The 15,200-nt window shown below is 37.9% G+C and overlaps 1 protein-coding gene across 7 annotated transcripts in view; it reads right to left on the reverse strand.

The window, feature by feature from the left end:
• The window catches only part of LOC106052971 (protein ABHD15-like), a 114,964-nt gene that overhangs the window by 35,152 nt on the left and 64,612 nt on the right, over positions 1 to 15,200 (reverse strand). For 6 of the 7 annotated variants that reach the window (XM_056006285.1, XM_056006282.1, XM_056006284.1 and 3 more), the window contains one exon: positions 14,446 to 14,634. The exons of the other annotated variant lie outside the window; for it this stretch is intronic. The gene's annotated coding sequence lies outside the window, so the exon portion shown is untranslated. The remainder of the gene's footprint in view (positions 1 to 14,445; positions 14,635 to 15,200) is intronic. 7 annotated transcript variants of the gene reach the window in all.

Raw genomic sequence — 15,200 nt, forward strand, 5'->3', positions numbered from 1 at the left:
AAGCTTCAATAGTTTTGTCTCGTTGTGATCAGAAAATATTGTATTTGGTCTAGGGTTAAAGAGGAATGCCTGCTCCTTCTATATAACATAAAGAAAAAATTTTAAAATTAATTATTAATCTAATTTAATGAGGTCAAGTCAACGATGGTATCGTCGATTAGGAGAGAAAGAGTTAAAGAAAACACGAGCCTCTTTGAATTTCAATGAGTTGCACATTTTTAATGACTCGAAATCGGCCCTCGGTAAACACCAAACACAAGAACACAAACACTTCGTCTCGGTAATGTTGACTCCCTTTTACGACATCGACCAACACAATCGTGGGAGCGCTAAACTCTGGCCATAAAAAAATATCAACATTGCAATAGTTTGAACTCTATAAAGATAAGTAACACCATAGTCAGGGGCGTTGCTATTGTAAATATGCTCCTCGAATACTATATATAAGGCTTGTCTCCGATTCCGAAGATTAAGGAGGAATGCAGTATATCCCGTATATCCCGTATTGGACCCGTATATCCCGTGGCTATGCCACTATACGAGATAACATGCATAGATACTAATCTTATCCATTGGCGTGGTAAACATGGCGCGAAGTGGTTTATTAGGGACCACATTGAAAGAAAACAAAAGTTGTAAAAAAATGTAAATGTAGGTCTATAAAACTTTTTACCTCAAAGCATTGTTTAGCATCCCAATGTGCGTGTTGCTGGTCTCTGCGCTAACGAGAACCAGACCAAAACAATTTAGAAATATATAGAGTCTACACTTCTAGCTCTGATACTTAGGACTCGGAAGATAAAAAAAAATCAAAATTTTAGAAACGTATCTATTAATACAAATTGAAATTTGATATCTAATTATAAATAATAGAATACAATGATTCAATACATTTCTTTTAATGTTCAGCAGTTCAAAGACGTTTGAATGTTCAGCAGTTCAAAGATGTTTTCAGCAGTTCAACGACGTTTTAATGTTCAGCAGTTCAAAGACGTTTTAATGTTCAGCAGTTCAAAGACGTTTTAATGTTCAGCAATTCAAAGACGTTTTAATGTTCAGCAGTTCAAAGACGTTTTAATGTTCAGCAGTTCAAAGACGTTTTAATGTTCAGCAGTTCAAAGACGTTTTAATGTTCAGCAATTCAAAGACGTTTTAATGTTCAGCAGTTCAAAGACGTTTTAATGTTCAGCTGTTCAAAGACGTTTTAATGTTCAGCAGTTCAAAGACGTAATCGTTTAAGAAATTGTAATGGATGTCAATGGAAACCGAGATATTACAGATAATTGAAAATAATTATTTGTTCCCACATTCCGATAGATGGAACACTGGGCTCTAACGACAGACATTTTTGTTTAATGAACTCAATAATTGATGAAGAGATCTTTCTGAAATTTTAATTAAATATTTTGTCACGCTGCACGAGTTTTTGTGCAAAATTTCAGCTCAATTGTCAAAATAAATAATTCAGAATTTTGACTACGCCGAAAGTGAGTGCTAATTATAAGAATAGAACAACGAAATAAATCAAAGTTTTGAGTGTAATAACACTATTACCTGTAGAAGGTGGTACCTAATAATAGTGAACAAAAAAGCTATGGACAGCGAGAAAACATGGGCCTCAACTCTTAAAGAAAATCGTGCAACACAGAACTCTACCACCAAAGCGAAAGCCTCATTGACCTGCAATATATGTGGACGGGAATATCTCTCCAAATAGGGCTCCACAGACATATGAAAAAGTGTTCGAGATGAACCATAGTCGTTCTACGACTGAATGAGGCCAATAATATATTAATAATAGCTTTTTGAACATGTATTGATACATGCAGAGTGACTCGATTTGTTCTTTAAGCTTTCGACTATACAAATGGAGGCAATCTTCATATTCTTAAACCAGGGCCCACGCCCACGGGTACATTGTTCTTCTTTCTGATTCAAATTTTGTCACTGCGCATGTCTTTATTTCTTGTTTTCGACAAGAGATTTCTACTTCCGGTAACTTTGATAATTAATATCTCGTCCAATTTAAAATACAGTTACTGACTGACAGACAGACTTACTGAGTGAATCGTGTAATGACAATGTTGTGAGTGAATCGGATAATGACAATGTTGAGAGTGCTTTATATCTAGTTTCGTTATATTTCAGATATCAGATATAAATAAACATTTAACGAGGCAGCCGGAGATAAATGTAATTGATATTTTTCGCTTAATGAAGCGTGCGCATCGCTAATAGGGAAACAAGGATCCTTCAAGACATTTTGTTTAACAGTCTGGCATTGTATTTAGAAAACCTAATAACAACAGCTTGTTTGCACAGCTATTTCTTCTTTTGGAGGGGAGGGGGGTCCGCGGGCCTCGGAAAGTGAATAGATTTTCCAGCGTCCAGACGAGACCAATTTGGCCTGCAGACAAGAATGTGTCTTCCTACGCCTGCCCTATAGAAACAACCATCATTAGTGCAGATCAATACAGACACACACAAAAAAATATCCACTAACTTATTTATCATTTACTACCCACACACAATACACGATAATAAACATGGATGGTTAACCCATCACATATAAGTGTGAACATTCGGTAGCGCAGCAGTGCACTCGTGGGCCTGGGTTCTGTGCCCATACAGTAGGTTCAGTGTAATAAAAACCAAATTGAGCCATCCTAAAGCAGTGGCGTAGCGTGCGAAAGGGTTCATTGCGTCCGGGCCCACGAGTGGCCTACCTTGCTACGCCACTGTCTTAAATGTATAGGTACATTTACAAAAAAATCATTCCAATGCAGGTACAATCCTGTACACGTAATAGAGTCATTATACTGAGTTCAGTAACGACTTAACATAATGTATAGAAAATTGGATATATTTATTTTTTTCCTCTTTGAAATGGCCGCTGTTTGCTCGAAATGCTTATGGGCCCAGACACAATGTGTCGCGTCCCGCATTGGTTGCTACGCCACTGTGAAATAAAAATTCACAATTAAACATGATAGGTTCACATGCTTATCAATTCATTCATCGATAATATAAACTCGGTAAGTAAAGCCCCATGACCTATCTTAGATATATCGTCAATAGCATTTGTATAATCAGACTTAGTCAGACTTTACCAAGAATAGGACTTGTCTTGGCTTTTTCCGGGATTACGGATTAACAAAATGGTATAATCCGATTTTTTGGAATAGTAAGATTTTAAAGTACATATTAGTTAGCTTCTTTTATAAGGGTGGGGAAGGAGGGTATGCAATAGTATGCCTCATTTGCACTATAGCCGTTATCAAATATATATATAATTATATATAAAACTAGTCGACCCACGGCGTAGCATACGCCGCTATTTTGCAGGGCCGGCCTTAGGCCACTACAACCTATGAAAATCTCCGGAAATAATTAAAATCTTTTGAAAACTCATACAAATCTCCTGAAATATATGGACAAAAATTGTCATTTTGGGGTGTCATTCAATATGGAAAACGCCAATCCTACGCGCGATAAAAAAAAAGGCATTTTGCATTAGCTGTAATTGTGTAATCTGGTGATAGAAGCTTCTCGCACATCAAAGTAATGACGATTTACTTGAGGTCAACAATTCTCGTAGATAGATTGAAACATTTGGTAATTCTTGCTATTTAGCGTGATCTATTTAGGAAATAGAATTTTTATGATATACTGTATGACTTCGCTACACGAAAGGCTCATAAAGTAATACTGTTCGTAGTAAAGAATGAATAAAATGCAAAGACGAATATATTTTCTAATACAAAACTCTTAATTTTCACTTATTATCCAAATTCCTACCGAAACTTGACCCCGCAAAATCCGTGTCGCATAATGCCCCACAACGGTTGAGTCCGGCCCTGCTATTTAGTGACGGGTGAATGCAGAGTAGATTACTTGTTCTCCCCTCCCCCTCCTTTTTTTTTCGGCACTAAAGTTACTCGGGGTAACTCTAGTCCGACTTGCAGAAATAAAAGTGATCTTTCCTTGACTTCTTGAACCATGAAGAGAATCATATATAGAGAGAGATAAGGGGCCGCAACCCTTAATCAGCTTGTATCACACAATGCTACAACCTGACAGAGCCTACGATGCCACTGATCGCAAATTGTATTGGCACGGGCCGTTTCATTGAATATACCAGTTGCCTGGAGGGCGACATCGTTCCGACCACAGCTAATGCCCAGGCATTCACCCTACTTCCAGGAGATGACCCATAATCGTTAAGAGACTGAAAGAGGTAATAATAATAATATAATTAAGATAATATAAGATGAGATAAGATACGATAGAAAAGTTTCCCCTTAAAACCTTGCGATCTATGGGGCAGAATATGTTAGGTCATCTGTTTCTATGGCCAACGGTTAATGAGCAGGGTATCATGTGGCCAGTATAACGACCGACCGCATTTACTTTCCCCAACTAAAGTCAGGTACCCATTGGGTGGACTCAGGGACGCCCTAAAAATACTGAATAATAAAAAAAAATCTCAGGACACCAGCTCCGAAAGCCAAGCGCTTAACCACTCAACCTCCACGTCTTCAAGATAAGATAAGATAAGAAAAGATAAGATAAGATTATAATAATTAGTTTGATCTTTTTTTTATTCAGCAACAACGATTTCGTGGGGTTAACAGTTAGTTTCCATTTTAAATGTACAAGTTATGAAACATGCTAATTCCACAAATGGAAAATTAATTTTTCTGTTTACTCTATAAAAAGAAAAAAATAATGAAATGAAAAAAAAAAATCGATAGTCAGCAATCCACAAGGGAGGTGATCACCGAAATAGTTTCAATTTGTGGTAAGAGTTATTCCTCCTCGCTTGAGGAGACCAAAACATAGGTTTTGATAAATGAAAGTGTTAGGATTGAGCCCTTGAAAAGTCTTCGAACTGAAAAGGCAGACGCTCTTCAACTGACAAGCCAATACATCCTACTGTAGTAAAAATCAAGACTGCTGGAAATTCTCCTCAATCCAAAGTTTTATGACTCACAGCACTGTTAGAACTGACTGCTTCCCACAACAACTCAGATGTAAGCTATGCGTCTAAGCCTAGATTATGTCAGTTGAAAGGGGTGAACAGAGAATCATCAGTCTTTATAACCGAATTTCACGGTGTATAACAGGTGTAATAATAGCCTCTAACAAACACACGCGCAAATGTCATTACAGTATTGACTAAACCCACGTCAAAATAATAGCAAACATTATTCACGAGATTACGCAATGAAACATAACACCCTCCTTTTGACGTCATCAATTGGCGTGTTCTGTGACGTTTTTGCTTGCTGCGTTGTACAGTAAATGTAATTCGCTTTTCATCACAGACGAAATTATTCTATTGGAATATTGACAGAAATTATAAAGGCCTGCCTGGTCGTGTGGTATGCGCTCTGGACAGTCGTCTTGATAGTCCTGGGTCGAAACCCTACCCGCCGCCACCCCCCGTCGTACTGCTGGAGATCTGGGCTAGGTAGGTAGTAACTCTCTTCACTTCTGAAGGAACACATTAAACATGTAAAACAAAATCTAAATATTACTTAAATCTAATCTTCTATTACATATTTTCTTATTATTTGCTGTTATTATTGACTGTATTGACATTAAAGTTGTTTTATTTTTAGCTTGGTACTAAGAGGAGGTTCTAGGTTCTAGGAGGTTCTAGGTCGAATGATTCAAGGACAACTGGTTCAGCAACAATTCATTTCCGACAATTCAAGTGAACCAATGGTCGATTCCGAACCTTGGGTTTCGGGTTTGAATCCTGGTGAAAACTGGGATTTTTAATTTCGGGATCTTTGGGCGCCTCTGAATCCAGCCAGCTCTAATGGGTACCTGACATTAGTTGGGGAAAAGTAAAGGCGGTTGAGCGTTGTGCTGGCCACATGGCACCTTCGTTAACCGTATGCCATAGAAACAGATGACCTTTACATCATCTGCCCTATAGACCACAAGGTCCGAAAGGGAAACTTTACTTTTAATGGTCGATGAACTAAATATCAGTAAACCATTTAACGTGGGAACATTTCTTGTTGAGCCAAGTATCTGAGAACCAGTTTTCTGTAAATCAGTTGTCTGTGAACCTGTAGTCTGTGAACCTGTAGTCTGTGAACAGTTTGTCGTAATCCTGTAGTAAGGGTTGGGAGTTGGCTTTTGTTGGTCATTACAACCGGGTTTTATTTACTATTTAGGTTAGGAATGAGGCCAAAGAGGCGAGTTGATGACCTAATTAGTAGGAAGATGTGACATAAACTTGATCTCCGACTTATCTCCACTTGCTATCGTTGAGATTGAGAAGACATAGCCCTAGACCACACTACGTGGACACAATAGAGAGAAATTTTCATTGAGAACGCTATGGACATCGAAAAAATATGGGCATATATATATATATTGTTGTAACTCTCTAGGGTAGGCACTCAACGAAAAGGCAGGCAACTCAACACAGTTTAACAGGAAATAAATACGTGTGTTTATTCACTAGGGCAAACACATAACACCCTTCGGCTTCCTCAGAGTCTTACTACTGATTTACCAGTCCTTTAGACAGCAACCCGAATGTGGACCAACGACAGCCTTCCCCGCTTCGCTCCAGGTCCCTTCTACAACCTTCAGGCAGCACAAAAGCTGGCTTCTTAGTCTCCAAACATTCAGACTCTTCACAATCCCTGATGCACTGTTATTCTCTCTCTTCTAGTGTCTTCCTGTTTACGTTCACTAGTGCGCACCTCAAGCACTGGTGCAAGGCACCATATAAATATGAATATGCGATATATATGGACGGGAGTATCTCTCCCTAATAGGGCTCCACAGTCACGTGAGAAAGTGTTATACGAGATGAACCAGAGTCGTTCTACGACTGAAGGAGGCCAACAAATGGTTGAGATAACATTTCCTTTTTATCTCCCGCACTGGTCACAAGACGTATACCGTAGCAAAAAATGTATCAGGCTAAATAGATTGTTCCGTACCTGGAGGACAGAAGACTAGCGCTGTCGAATTAAGATAGTTGTTCAAATCTAAACGTGAAATACACTTTCAAGATGAAGATATTCATACGCAGTGGCGTAGCTAGGAATTTGGGGCCCGGGGTGGGGGGAGCTTGACCTCTTTAGAGGCCCCTGCATTTTGACATTCGACATCATGACATGAGATAATGGCATAACATTAATGTAAAAACTATTTCGGACACTCATTTGGGGGACCCCTCAAGTGGGGGTCTGGGGGGATTTTCAGATTTCTACCTCCCCCTTCACACTCTAGATACGCCACTGTTCATACTTATAATTTTTTTTTTTACATTGTGAGTACGATACTATATCTTGTTATATCGCTCAAGTTATAATGACCCTGGTAGTAAAGATTATGAAGGTTTAAATTACTGACACAGCTAATCTGCTCGTTACCTGATTATAGAGAAGTGAGAAATGAAAAACTTTTCCGATTAAGTTAAAACGAAACAACAACAACAAAGTGCACATTTTATTCGGAGTCATCCATTTGTGACGTCCATTTCAGGAACGGCTGGAGATGAGAATTAAAGTGTATTTTAAGAAACATTTTTTAAGGGGATGGGGGGGGGGTATGAGGAATGGGGTTATTTAAATTATACTAGGATATGAACGTATATTGTGTGTGCTATCGTAGAAATTGTCTGTATTGTTATGAGTAATGCGCAACTCTAAAACAAATTTCCATTTTTCCGGGAGTTTTTCTTTTTTTTTTTTTTTTTTTACAAATTTTCTTTTTGTTTTTTTCGAGTACTTTAATTTTTTGCCGTTCTTTCCTTTTTCAGGGTAATGTTCCCTACAGAAAAGTTTTTGCAAGCCCTGTGTCAGGTGACATGAAAATATTAGAGATGACAGTTTTTTTTTCTCCAGTTTTTATGCTTGCGAGTCTTGGACGCTGACTGCAGAGCTAGAGAAGAGGATCCTAGCAATGGAATTGAGATGCTACAGAAGGATCCTAGGTATCACATTTAAAGACCGCATCACAAACCAAGAGATTAGAGACAGGGTTACTGCAGCGATTGGACCCCATGATGACCTGCTATCGTTAAAAAAAAAAAAACAAGCTAAAAATCTTTGGGCATATTACAAGGTCTTCTGGACTCGCAAATACCTTCCTTCAGGGAACAGTACCAGGATAAAAGAAAAAAAGAGGCCGACACATAAAGCGATAGGAAGACAGCGTAAAAGAATTGAAGGGCCTGCCACTGAAAGAGGTTCTAAGGTAAAAGACAGAGAGGCATGGAGAAAGACGGTCGACAAATCTTGCATGGTGCCCCAACGGTCCAACAGACAAAGGGGTAGGTAAGGTAAAGGTAAAAAAAAAAAAAAGGGTTCTGTCTACGTCTCCCAACTGGTTTATTTAAGGCCTTCACATCAAATTCACAAGATCTTGACAAAGAATGCAAACATGTCAACATTTATATTCCACAATATAATTTTATTGTCCATAACTAATAGCATTGATCCAAATTATCCTATGAGTGGTTCTCAAAGTTGAGTGACAGCAGCGTTACGAGGTGCCGCGACAATTTGGGCGGGGGAGAGGCTAAAAAAACCCCATTTCATTGAACAAATTTTACGCTATCAAGGTGCTCTGAACAGATACAGAGGAGCAATTTTTAAAAAAAGCTGAACATCAAATTCGCCGTGAAACGAAACAAAAAGAGGATTAAGAACCGCCAGTCCGAGTCCTGATTAAGTGGTGTATAATTGTATGTTCCCACAAAGTAAACAGCTGTCGTAAGCACTCCAACCAGTATGCCACTAACACCCAACAATGCTTAATACTGAACGAGGAGTAGATCTAGATGGCGCTCGGTATAAATCAATAGCTCAAGAGAGGTGAAGGAGCACTGTACCGCTGTTGAGTAATGTTAAAATGCACGTGAGCTGTACTCCCGCAGCCCCCCCCCCCCAAAAAAAAACCAAGCCAATCTCACCCATGACAGTCAATTTGTAGACACATTGTAGATCGGAAAGACAATTGGGAAGACATAGCTCTAGACCGCAACAGGTTGAGAGAGACATTGACCAAGAAAGCTATGGACAGTGAAAGTACATGGGTCTCAGCCCAGGAAGAAAAACGCACAATCGAAAAACGGCCAGCTCCTCTACCACCGAAGTAAAAACCACCTTAATCTGCGCTATCTGTGGACGGGAGTGTCTCTCCAAAATAGGGCTCCACAGCCACACGAGGAAGTGTGCTCTGAGATGAACTATAGTCGTTCTACGACTGAAGGAGGCCAATGAATGTAGATCGGTGAAAGAAACTAGTAAAAAAAAAGAATAACGTCCTGGCCATTATAAGTACAGAAACACTGTTTGACAGAGGTAATGTAAACAAACACAAAAAAATGCTCCTTGAAATCATTTAAATAAACAAACCTTTGCCTCTTGAAGCCAACATAAACATATCTAAAACTCTAAATGGTAACATTAACCATATCTTTGTATTACATCTACGATTAAGTCGGCCTACATACATCCATATTCACATCTCAAAATATATATATTTCTTATTCCATATACTAGGAGGAATTCGTACAACATCTTTTTCTTACTAAGCGTCACTAAAGCATATGAAACGGGCTCCCTGAATCAGCCAGGAAAAGTAATGACTTAGAAATGTTTAAGTTAACATGCACAACTGGGATACAAGTAGGACGCAATTTTTATCAACTCACCCTGTCTGTCTGTCTGGTAAAAAACTTGTACACCTTATTTTCTCCGACACCCAATCTGGCAGGAGCCCCAAAGGCAGACCACGAGTACGGTGGCTTGATGACGTAGAGGCTCCATCTTCCCTAGTGCTATTAGAGCATGGAATGGGTTGCCTGAGCCAGCCAGGAAAAACCAATGACTTAGCAGAATTTAAGTCATTGGTCAACATGCATAACAAGATGCAAGACGCGTAGGACGTAATCATCTTCTTTTTTGAAGTAACGTCTGTATTTTATAAGATAAGATCAACAACACCATAAGTCCGGGCATGGAGACTTAAAGGGAAACTCCGATAGTTTTTCAAATTTGAGTTATTGACATATTTAAATTCTGCGTAAAAAGTTGTAATAGTAAACATTATATCATTTTTTATTTTAATGCTTAGAAAATTTTATATTTAATAAATTAGTCAGTAAATTCTTGACATCTCATAAAAAAACGGGATTCCATGAAATTTTGTTTTAAGTTATTTCATGCGTCACTTCCCTAAACAATACTGAAAGAGAAACTTGATTTAACCAATCGTATCGCTTCATTCTTACCGTAGCTGTTAGGCTGTTAGGCTTAGTGACGGTCTAGTCCAGATCTATGATATACAGTTATATATATATATATATATATAAATATGTATAGATAGATCCAAAAGCATTAGGATAACCAACTCGAGAAAAAAAAAGTAACATTTTCATCTAAGCCTCTCCCGATCCCAAGAAGTAAATAGATCGTGTGTCTGAATGATTCGAACAAGCTGGTCAGTGTAAGGCTAATCGAAACTACGTGTAGTCAGTCATGACAAGACAATCAAGCGATAGTGTTTGTTGTGTGTTGAGTGGTCAGGCGAGAAAATACACACTGCCGTGATTAGTCAAGCATGTAAATCTACTTTTAATACGCATTTTTTCTCTGCTTACAAGATCCTAGATCTAACTGCATGGACGAAGATATATTTCTTTTACGAGAATGTAAACTTTGCTGTAGGGTCTCCTGTTATACAATAAGTCAATAGATTAAAACACCTTTGTGACGTCACATAGAAACCCGGTGAAAGTCTGACTGTTTTGGATGCGCAGGAAAATTACGTCGGAAAAACATCATTTACTAAGTTATTATTGCAAATATAAAAAAAAATAATATATTCATTATCTGTAAATCAAAACACATATCAAAAATTGTCAAAACCATCGGAGTTTCCCTTTAAAGCACAGACTAGATCAGAATGGAGAGATGTGCTAGAGCAGGCCAGGGCTCTCCGTGCGCTTTAGCTACACTGGGGTGGATGGATGTTAGGTAAAAGAAATGATTGTGCAATTGATCCCATATTGAGTATCTAAGAAATAACATGTACAAACTTTTTACCAGACAGACAGACTTAGTGAGTTGATATAAGCTTTGTAATAATATAATACATAAGCAAGTATGTGTTTTTTTCTTGATAATCCTATTCACATGGAAAGTTCACAGTTAACATCTATTTCCTGTTAGTGTACTTCAAGTTAAGTCACAAGAGTATAAGATCAATTTTGCGGAATACATGTAATTTGAAGAGCACGCAAACCTTCAAGCCAACGGCAAACGTGAAGGATCCAACGACCACAGCAGCTACACTGTGTGAATGAATGAAGTTTAAGCTCCGTAACAGATGTTTTCGTTTTCGGGAAATAGATCAACACGATTATCTGACATACCATCAGCCATATTTGTTTCCCAAATGAGCCCGTTAATGGTGCATTGCATTAAGCACATCGTATACATCAGCGCTTCTCAGCTTGGCAATGGTATACCCTTGAGTGTATTTCATGGGGTTGTTTGGAGTCCCACTCAAGGAGGTGGGCAATAAACTGTTAATTTGAGGACGATGGGAGTGGGCTGAAAAGAAGGATACTTGGACATGATAAGCCAACTCTGATATATGATAAGAGAACTCATACATTATAAACCTGCTGAAAGATAGGTTGACTTCAGAGACAAATTTGAGAAACCCTTGTCGTAAAGACTCACATATAATACCATATGTTTCATAAACAAGAGTAATTTGGGATTGCCATAAAGTACTGACCTATCAATAAGCTACTCTGACCCAAGATCAGGCTACACAAATAAGCTATTAGGCTATACACAGTCATTGTATCATAGGCGGCCTTTGCAGTGCGAGGGGTTTTGGGCGAGTGTCATACCAGGTCCACGAATATTTGTACGATGGGCTGACGAGGCCAAAAGATTCTCTTTAATGCAGGCTTCCCACCTGGAGGCGCGGTGTCCCACTCTCCATCCCTAAGGCCGCCTCTGATTATAATCTATATGTCATTCTTAACACCTTGGGGACCGTGGCGCCCTTTGAGTGGTCAATATTTTTTATGAAGGTACTTCCTTTTTTTCTTGGGCATGAAATAAACAAGTAAAATATAAAAAAAAAAATACTTAGGAAAATACAAAGCTTATATAAGGAAAAGAAACGCACAATTACTGACATATCTCAATAATAAAATACTGAGTGATTTATTTCCCTTTTTCTACAAAAAAAAATAATTTATTAACAACTAAATAATTAACTTACTGGTTATTTTTTTTTTAAATTAATATATTATCTTCGACAATGTTTTTTGCAAAGTTTCAACTTGATCCGAGAATGGGAAGTGGGACAAATAACGTGTTCAATAATTGTACCGACAGACAGACCGACAGACAGACCGACAGACAGACCGACAGAACTGATAAAAGCTTTGTAAAAAAAAACAACTTCAAAGAGTCAAAGTAAGTTTTGTTTCGAACACCGGAACACACATACACACACTAATGCACAAACATTCCTATGACGAGATCTACTACAGGCCCAAACACATCACTTTTTAACTTCCGAATCATTTACTTGCTTAAGCCGTGAAGGTCATTTACCTGGGGCGATAGTCGTGTTTTTTTTTTAAAAAACGTGACAATCCAGTTCAGGCTGCCGAAATATACAGTGATAAAAAAAAAGACAAAACACGTTTATATTTACTGTGTCTATTATATAAACAAAGTCTCATATATATTTCCTGTCAATGAAAGCATTATGCTTCATTGAGAAGTCTATACTTTAATAAATTTCTTTTATTCTTCCAGTACAATAAATGCAGTAACTATTTACGTTCTCTCTCTCTTGTTTTCTCCAATGTATTCCTACCCTTGCACCCCCCCACTGTATAGTTCAGAAATTTGGGTTCACCCAAGCCGGAGGTAAAAAACACAACAAAATTATACGCCTGGGGACAAGACCTCAAACAAGTTGTGTTTTTTTTTTTTTAATTTAAACAATTGATAGAAATATACCAATGGTTAAAAATAGGAGAGTCAACAAGTAACTAAGGATCAAAATATAGACCCACAGATCTATTTATTTTGATGGACATTACACAAATAATGAATCCTGACACTTTATCCCCGTCACCCTATTTATACAGCCAGACAGGTCAGTGTATAGAACTACAGGTCAGTACACAAATCTACATGTCAGTATATAGATCTACAGGTCAGTGTCTAGATATACAGGTCACTGTATAGATCTACAGGTCAGTGTATAGATCCATCTTTCATCATGAGCGATATCTAATATAAAGCAGAAAGTAAGGCGTATGCATGTGCCGAATAAAAATCAAAACCGTCTGACCAATCTTGATAAAAACATCCTTACATTATGGCGGAGACAATATTGCAAGTTTAATGTCCTACCTACAACCGGAAGGTCCTAAAAATAGACAAAAAGTATCAAATTGTCTCTCTACTAAAGAACGAAACTGTTTAACAAATCGGGTAAACCTGTTCTTAATTTATATTGGTTATGAATGTGTCAGTTGAACGGGTAAACCCATTTTCACATTCTGCTTTTAATTTCGTAGCAAAATTTAAAAAAAATGTGAAGCAAACATTCTCCAAGTTTGACATAAATCTAAATTCAATCCAGTAGATCAGTAATACCCAAGCTAAGGCCCGCGGGTCATATCCGGCTAGTGTAAGATAAATGTTTTACATCAAATAAAGAGGGGGAAAAAAGAGAAACGCGCCTTGAATTGTTTAATGTCAAAACTTGAAGTTCCCAGTTTGACATCGTCTGCTGCAACTGTCACCAAAGTTTTGTCAACGTTAGCATAGAGACGGAAAGTTATAAAATGTTTTGCATGTTTTGGAAGTTTCTTCTGTGTTGAAGGTAATTTACTTTTTAGTCTAAACTTCCCGTAGGACGACGGGATATATCAGCGGGCAGGGTATGAACTCTGGACCATCGAGAAGTCCGAACGACAGTCCAGCGCGCATACTGCAAGACCAGGCAGCCGTGTGTATACAAGTGCTCCTTCTTCCCTAGTGTCATTAGAGAATGGAATGGGTTGCCTGAATCAGCCAGGAATTTCAACAACTTAGCTAAGATGAAGTTACTGATTAGCAAGTATAACTAGATCGACACACGGCATGCGTAAGACGTAATTATTTTGTATTTAGAAGTAAGGTCCGTAATCTGTAATCTTGAAGATAAATTATAATCTATCTAAAATAAACTGAAATAATGCCCAATAAAAAGTTAACAAATACATGAATAAACTGTCAATGTATATTATAGATCTATATATATGATTATACACTATTATAAACATTTTTTTAATTGTGTTATTATTAAATATGCAAACTAAAAAATATAGAATCTAGACCTATTTTCAACAAAGCAGTATGATTAAAAAAAACTCACCTAAAATAAAAGTAATGATTTTGGTTCCATAAAATCACTCACATATCCGTTTCATTTAAAACTTTGAATATACTTTCTTTTCCAGTTTAAAATAAACCCAGATTTTGGTTTTCTTGTTTAAGCTGTACGCATCTGACAATTGTGTATTTTGGCTATTCTCATGACATCCAGCGTCACTCACATCATCTCCTGTGGGCAAGGACGAATTACATTTTAAACAATCATCCTTCACTCTGCGTTAATCCAAATTCTGTAACATTTTTTAGCAATAAATAACTTAATATTTAAAGCGCACATTCATAAAACTGTAATGTCACGAGCTAATAGCAGACGATACTAGATCTAACAGCCCAGCATGCATTGCGTAAAGAAAAAAAAAAGTGTCACTTTTGCTCTCCGTCTGTTGTTTTTTTTGTTGTTGAAAGTTCACCTTACAGAATATCCACCATGTTAATACTCCCGACCTCTTCGCTCAAACACTGTATCATCAACCCCCCCTCCCCCGTTTTTTTCCCCATCGCGCGTACAGCAGGAGTAGATCCGCGCGCAACTCTCACACTGACGTCTGCTGTTTCAGTGCGAGCGAAGCGTTCCCACAACTTTTTTTTTTTAACTTCATCCGTTTCCTCATTGCCCCCCCCCCCCCCTTTTCCCAATCCCCCCTTTTTTTTTCATTCATTTACTTTCTACATTTGAATCGATTACGCAGACAGACATATCCGCTAGATTAGCGGCTAATCCTCTTTCTAACCCCC

Source organism: Biomphalaria glabrata, chromosome 12 (genome assembly GCF_947242115.1).
Source record: "Biomphalaria glabrata chromosome 12, xgBioGlab47.1, whole genome shotgun sequence".
Lineage (NCBI taxonomy): Eukaryota > Metazoa > Mollusca > Gastropoda > Planorbidae > Biomphalaria > Biomphalaria glabrata.